At 42.2% G+C, this 8,204-nt stretch overlaps 1 pseudogene; it reads left to right on the top strand.

The window, feature by feature from the left end:
• Positions 1–7,643: 7,643 nt before the first annotated feature.
• LOC124597253 lies at positions 7,644–7,761 on the top strand (annotated as a pseudogene).
• Positions 7,762–8,204: the final 443 nt, after the last annotated feature.

Here is an 8,204-nt window from a genome sequence, read left to right as displayed (position 1 = left end):
TCAGTTGTGTTAGTAGCGCGCTTTCGCCCTAGTTATCAAGGAGGAGAAGGATATTAGTGTTTAACGTCCCGTCGACAACGAGGTCATTAGAGACGGAGCGCAAGCTCGTGTTAGGGAAGGATGTGGAAGGAAATCGGCCGTGCCCTTTCAAAGGAACCATCCCGGCATTTGCCTGAAGCGATTTAGGGAAATCACGGAAAACCTAAATCAGGATGGCCGGAGACGGGATTGAACCGTCGTCCTCCCGAATGCGAGTCCAGTGTGCTAACCACTGCGCCTCCTCGCTCGGTAGTTATCAAGGACTGATCCCTGATAACAATCCTCTCTTAAAAGTACACACAATTTACACTACCCGCATTTATTATGTAACGGGCATGTGACATAAAATATCTACAACAAACAAGCTAAACTAATGGCAACGTCATGAACGAGCCGTGTCGTTACAATACAAACAAAATACAACGACAAATGTCATATCACAAGTATCAGTCAATTACAGCCAGTGGGCTGAAGCGCCACGCAAATATTATTTTTAATGTTATCGCGTGACTTTAACACTGCAAACTATACACGCTAGCTGGTGATCACTATCAATAACACCTAAACATTATACATGAGAAAAAAAATATTTTTGAAGATTTCCGAGATTTCAAACCACTTTATGACTACTATCAGAAAAATCTAAGTAGGATCCTGGCAGGGTAAGCCACATCCAAGATTCTGCTCCAGGCGGGTGTGGAATGAATGTGCGCAACGTAAAGCACTGAACGCGAAGATGAAGATTTGGCCCTGTTTGACTACCCCCTGAAGCAGATCTTAGGGTCTCTTAATGGTGATATTATCTCCTCCTTCTTGCTCTTTAACATATGAATTACAACATAAACATAAATGAATGATTAAGGGAAAGAGTAACTACCAAATGATAAATATCGTTTCTGCTTATACCTTTATGGTAGATTAAAACCCCTTTATATGTTACAAATGTTTATATATCGATGCCCAATGGACACAAAGAGATACAAATGGATTTCCTAATATGATTGATCAATTGCCCCTAATCTGCCCTTTTTTATGGCCACGCGAACTAATATAAATAACGCGAAATGACTGACAACACGTATGTACCAAACATTAGAAGACACTACTTTTAAAGATAATCCACAGTGGTGCGCAACCTCACTCCAAACAAAATTTACGTGATCACAGCTGTTTAGCTTTATAGCCCTAACAATCTGACTCAATTAGAAATATCACCATATATACTGAGTCCGGTGTCCCGGAATTATGGTTCTCATACACGTCTGCAACGATGGAAGAACTCCAGCTACAAAATATAAACTCTTTCAAACACTAGAACGGCAGAGGACGGCCCTCTGACTAGTATGATCTAATACTGTCTTCTCCTCTTTGTGTTCTACAGACAAGAAACGCGAACTCCCAGCCACAAGGACGGAGTTCAGATAACGTCTCAACGTGACTATAGGCAGAAGAAGTGCTCTCAATCACTGAACGCTGAGTACTCAATGACAACTCCCAACCCGGAGGCGAAGTACAGAATCGTATAAGTTCGCAACAGTACAGTGCCTAACAGTTCTAACTATAAAATCTCCCGAGAGCAGAGACAGCAACTCTATCTGTACCAACAAAGTTGATACTGAGTGACCGTCAAACCCGGGCACTCAAAACGGCAGACTCTTCACTCCACCGCTGGGTTCCCAGTAAAGCTCGGCTCCCCTCCCTCGTAACTCAGTCAGGGGGCGAATCATATTCTCGAAACCACGGAATATTCTCCATCTCTGCAGATTCTTCTGAAAGCCAACCAACCATATTTTAGTTTTTTGTCGTCCAGTGTGGAAAGTTTGCGAGGAAATACCTATACTCATACAATGGTATGCTTCTCAGAGTAAAAATTCTTGGAAATAACCCAGCCTGCGATTTCCGAGGTAACACTTCCTTGTTCCTCTCTGTTGCGTCCATAATTTTCAGAGTTTCCGAAATACTACCCGGTTATACTTCCGGCCCCCGTTCAAAACCGGCCGGCCGCCGCTATATTGTGCTTCCATGCTCAGATGCCCAGAACGTCCACCTTGGCACTTCCTGTGTGAAGCAGGGCCAACAAACCTGTTCCTGCTGTTTCATTTCCACTGGCGTTCCAACCTCTACTAGTGCTGGCAATCATTCATTACGCCATTTTGATAATAAAGACACTCCATTACCCTTCATGCAATAAGCGTTATCAATTATTTACAAGGTGTACGTGAACATTGTCAGTCTTCTTTAAATATTCATATATACGATGTACAACCTGTCAAATAATACATAATTCCGGTTGTAAATCACGGCAAAGTCTGTAGATGAGTGCTTGTAAGGTGTGAAATTATAGCCACCTCCTAAGTTTTGTGACGCCAAAGAGTCATGCGATGTCCTCTTTGTTCAATTGTTCAGAGACGAGTCTTGGCAGACCAGCCTCCTCTGGTTCAGATGAGTGGGATGCTGTCCCCATCAGCCATTGTGGCCTTAGAGCATATCCAGACCAGCAGTCGGAGGACATCGAAAATTCATCGATAATTCCAACCGTTTTTCTAGTCTGTAGGACAGTGCTTTGAATACTAGGATAATCATTTAGACATCCAATCTGCTGTGGTTCTGTGTTTTTTCCAACATCTGTTGTGGGTTTTGTAATGTGTCATGAACTTTTAGATACATATCTGAACACTGCAGCAGCAGTAAGACTCAGAAATTTTTTCTCTCTGACAGTGTCTTCAAACAAACAACTAAAGCTTGAGAAATGGTGACTGTGCTATTTAAGGGTACAGAGATATTTATTTATTTATTTCGAGTTGTAGGTGAAGGGAGTGCTCTATGGAGGGTTTGAATCTGCCTGCTACTAGTTTCGAGTGGTACTGTGAATTTTTCCCATCAGTATAACACCAGTTGTGTGACATCATCTATTATGAGTTGTACTGTGAATTTAAAAATAAATAAATCTATTCTTGCAAATTGTTTAAATAAATATTATTCTGCGCTGACTTGGAATTTTTTTTAAATATACGCTAGCCCCAAAAACTGTTAAAATGAAATCCAGTGCCTTAAATTGGTTAATGCACTATGTTCGACTATATATCAGCCCACAGTCATGAGATCCTCCAAGTCCAACACTGGCTAAGCGATTTTTCCTACCATTTCCTGGTGTGCAGGGGTGGTAAGGGTTGTGTAACATCGTTGGTGTCGGGTGTAGGTAGGTTAGTGGGGTGGCCCAGTTACCCCATTTTCCTGCTAAAATTTGAGTGTTCTGCCATTTTTCTGTGTGGGGGGGAGAGGGGGCTGAGGATTTTCCCAGATGGGAAGGGGTTAATTAATTTAGCGTTTTAATTAATTATTCAATTAACTTGGTCTCGAAAGTGTGCTTGTATCTGCGAGGGGGAGAGGGGGAATGTTGGAGGTTTCCCAGTGGGGTGGTGGAGGTTGAGGGGGTGGGCAGGGGTGGAGGGTTTCTCAGAGGAATGGATGATCCCCAGCATGTCATAAAACAACCCTCAGGTGGTTGTAAACCACTTAGTAGAACAATAGTTTAAGGTCATAAATCAATTAGCTGTCACAATTTAATTAATTTACATATGAATTTGATATCAAAAGTGTGCTGAATCGGCTTTGCCCGACTTCTAGTATCCACAAGACAACATTGAATGCACTTGAATAATTCAAAATTATATCATCGTTTGATAATAGGAGGACACCAACAAACATTAAACGTAAATTTAGAGCTTTTCTAAACCTTTTCTCCCTTTCTTGATTTATGTCAAATACTTAATATATTAATTCATTTGTAAAAGAGAAGTTTCGAACACCTTTACGCAAGTGAATTCACATTTTAAACAATTAGCGGTGTAATAATTTTCTGCAGTTTGTAATGTACTGGTTAAAATTCATCTACATTCCATACAGGTAGGAATGAAAAGAGTGTGACTCTGAGGCATAAATCAGGAACACCTGGAGAATTCACCAAATTTGCTAGGTGAACAACTTATTATTTGTGTAAAAATACTGTGGGAGTGAAATTCTCACTACGATTAGGATTATTAACGTTTGGAGTGTGGATAAAAAGGTGTGACATAAAAATATTCGGAAATGATTTTATTTATTGTATTAATTGACTTGAAACACATTTAAAAATACGAAGTGCAATTTATTTCTTATTCATTTTGTTGAGCAATTCAGCAAGACAGTAATTTTGTCAACATGTTTCAGAGCCTAAGATCAAGGCACACGGCTGAACACCACATATATGTGCAGTATATTCCTATGTCATGTACGCACATGTTCAACGTCTCCTCGTAAGCCGCTGGATCGATTTCAATGAAATCTGGTACATATTTTACTTGCTATTTGGTAAGACGTTAAGCAGATGTATAAGCCACCAACCTTCCAATGGGGTGTGGGTTTGGGTGATAATTTGCCATGGAAGGAGGGACTGGTGGACGGAGGAAGAGTGTATGAGGAAATGGAGAGAGAGAAAGCGGGAGAAGGAGATGGACAGATAGAGGGGGGAGGAAGAGGTGGACAGAGAAAGAGAGAGAAAGAGATGGGCGGAGAGAGGGGAGCAGGAAATCGACAGAAGGAAGGGGAGGGGGGAGGAAGAGATGGACAGAGGGAAGAAAGAAAGATATGGACCGAGGGAGGGGATGGAGAGAAACATGAGGGAGGAGGAAGTGGATGGCGAGAGGGGTGAGGAAGAGGTGGATAAAAAGAGATAGGGTGGAGGTGGATAGAGAGAGGACAAAGGGGGAGATGGATTAATTGAACCTGGAATAAACAATAACGCCGGTTTTCTCAGCCAGTTACAGATACAAAGGGTCATATTACATTGTTGACTGGGAGAGCTCGATGGTTAAGTTAAACACTGCCTAATCCGAAAGGGCGTCCTTTCTCCATGCACAACGACCCCTTTCTTCGTAGATTCTGAGAGTTGCGACTTGAGAGTATTTGTTGAGTATAGGTGACTGTAAAGAACGTGTGGATAATGTGGATATTATATTGTTGTGGCCGGCCGTTGTGGCAAAGCGGTTCTAGGCCCTTCAGTCTGGAACCGCGCGACCGCTACGGTGGCAGGTTCGAATCCTGCCTCGGGCATGTGTGTGTGTGTGTTTGTGTGTGTGTGTGTGTGTGTGTGTGTGTCCTTAGGTTCGTTAGGTTTAATTAGTTCTAAGTTCTAGGGGACTGATGACCTTAGATGTTCATTCCCATAGTGTTGAGAGCCATTTGAACCACATTGTCGTTTGATGGAGAGAGATGGGAGAGGGAGCAGTACAGTGCCGTCTCATAGCGTGCTCCTATCGATATAGTCGAAGGAACCGACAGGCAGATCACATGCGTCGTCATATACCATCACTCAGTCAGACAACTAGGAGAGATTCGGAATTCAGCCTAGAACATGCGAGTGAAGTGTTGATACAGAACCGTACATAACCATCACTTGCCGTCCCAGTACTGGCGTTGAAAATGTCATACGTCCACCTCCCAAGACCTGAAATATTTCGTTCAGTGTACTTTGACGCTGGAATGTAATATGTATAGCAGTAAATGAGTATTCATAGCAGAATACATTGGCAAAAGTTTGTTGGATGTGAGAGAGTATAGTGAACCAGACTCGAGGAAACTCATATCGCTACGCAGCAACTGCTAAAAGTAGCGTTCTTCTAAAATATCGAATAAATTTTCATAATTTATTTTATGACAATTACTTGCCGACATAGGTGCAAGGACGTACGTGATGTCATATTTGTGTTGTGCGGCATAATATACCATTAAAGAATCGTCCATGAAATACGTGAAAATGGTCTAAGCCCGAAAATGTAAAATTATAAAACAAATATAGAGACTGACAGCTGAAGACATCAGAAATCATTAAAAAAATTCATCGCAACTGCAGTCTCTATTGCAAAGAAGACCAAACATTTCATTGTTAATGGTGTGTCCAAGTCCTGCCAAAGACAGCTATGCGATGACGTGTTACGAGCACATCAATGCAGCATTGTTATGTGTTCTTGTATTTCTAACCAAATTTGTACCATTAATCAACCGAAAAAAGGCATGTCAATTTGCAAGTTGGGTCAAACATCTAGATAACTCGTATTTCATGCCTATAATGTTCAGCAAGATCCATCGCTTTAAGGGAAGTCGGCTGAAGGCTCAGCAGTGATTCTTCGGTGTGTCGTCAAAAACTCGTTCCCTGACTGGTCGTTAAAAATTAACGAGCAGAAACTTCGCAGCCGTAACGGGAACTTTGCTAGGAATCTGCCAACTGGCGTTTAAAAGTAATTACGTGATTTCCGTTGAAGTAAAAGTACTCTCACTGCGAAACATCCCACTCCCTTTCCACGTAATTCTCAGTCATGGGAGTATCTGATCCCAGTAAGTGGCGTTGTCACACCTATTCACTAAAATGCAGCAGAGTAAGCAGTTGCGCGTTATTGTATGTTTCGATAATGTACAGCAAATAGGATGATCAGTCCACCTAAAGGCGTACCTGATGTTCAGTTACTGTGAGGCATCCACAAAAGATAAAGTCATAGGAAAGAACACTTACTTGAACTTGGTTACAATGTGTCAGGAAGTTGCGCAGTGATATATTCTGCATGTGACTACCTATTCAGTGCTGAAAACACGAATTCGGGCTATGTAGATCATCCGCAGCTCAGTATAATGTTCTGACACCCAGAATTCCAGATGTCAGACACTCAGATCGGTACCACACGTTGTATGTTGATGGAGTGTCAACCAAAACACGGATTTAGTTCGTAATATGTGCTATCGTCCAGTAGAACATGCGTTAATGGTAAGTAAAAGTAACACCGAAAATACGTAGCACAGTGAAAGCAGAACTGTGAGAAAGTTGGTAGAGCGTTAGATTGCAGTTCCAAGGGTCTTCGGCTCGAACCCCAATGATGACAATTGTTTTTTAACTGTATTATGCATGAAAGTGTTACATGGGACATCGTCATATTTATGTCACGTGAAAAGGCTGCTCGGAGTATACAGCAATGTTCCCTTGGCAGTCGGCTTCGTTTGTTTGAAAGTAGTAAGCCTATAGAGTACATTTATAGTTTCACAGAATATACAATAAGAATAAAAATAAAGAAACAATTGCACCATACGTACGGAATAATAGTAGTAGTAGTAATAATGAAATTATTGGAAGTAACACTTAAAAAGATCAATAATAAGTACTATTCATTGAGAAAAAAGGCTTCATAATAATGGTTGCATAGGAAGACGTATGTGAAGCAAATTACTTTTGTGCACCAAGCACATGAATCCTACATTTGCGCATCCACCCTGTGCATTGCAAAATGAAAACTTGTGTCGAAAACAGAACTTTGCCGAAGTTTCAAAGGATCTGGGTTCTTCAACGCCCATGACGGTGGGAATTATACAGACGTGGAGAACACATCCTGTTAAATGTGAGGGACTACAGCTTAAGAAGATTATTCCTTTGTTGCAGACTAATCCCTTCCGAGGAATCTCGAGCAGCATCGGACATTCTCGGACTCATATGCTTGTACATTCTAGAGAAATGAAGATCAAACGGATGACAAATGGAGTTTCTGTATGCTGAAATTTTGTGAATTGTGATTTTGTCTTCTGCCAGCGGCCTTGCCGCAGTGATAACACCAGTTCCCGTCAGATCACCGAAGTTAAGCGCTGTCGGTCTGGGCTAGCACTTGGATGGGTTACCATCCGTTCTGTCCAGCGCTGTTGGCAAGCGGGGTGCACTCACTCAGCCCTTGTGAGGCAAACTGAGGAGCTACTTGATTGAGAAGTAGCGGCTCCGGTCTCGTAAACTGACAACGGCCGGGAGAGCGGTGTGCTGACCACGTGCCCTCCATATCCGCATCCAGTGATGCATGCTGGCTGAAGATGACACGGCGGCCGGTGGGTACCGTTGGGCCTTCATGGCCTGCTCGGACGGGGTTTTTTGTCTCCTAGTATGTTATTTTGTACGTGCAGATAAAGAAGAACACTAGCTGTTTCACGCATAGGCAGTAAAAAAGAAAGTAATGTTATCAGTGTGGACTTGAACGTGAGACCCTTGCAACGACAACACCACGCTCTACCAACTCACCTATCCGAGATCTAAGGAGTAATCTCTTATAGATCTGCTTTTACTGTGCTCCGTAGTTCTGGCGTTACTTTTCATTACCACT

Source organism: Schistocerca americana, chromosome 2 (assembly GCF_021461395.2).
Source record: "Schistocerca americana isolate TAMUIC-IGC-003095 chromosome 2, iqSchAmer2.1, whole genome shotgun sequence".
In the NCBI taxonomy this organism is placed as follows: Eukaryota; Metazoa; Arthropoda; class Insecta; order Orthoptera; family Acrididae; genus Schistocerca; species Schistocerca americana.
This window is presented reverse-complemented; position numbering and strand designations above follow the sequence as displayed.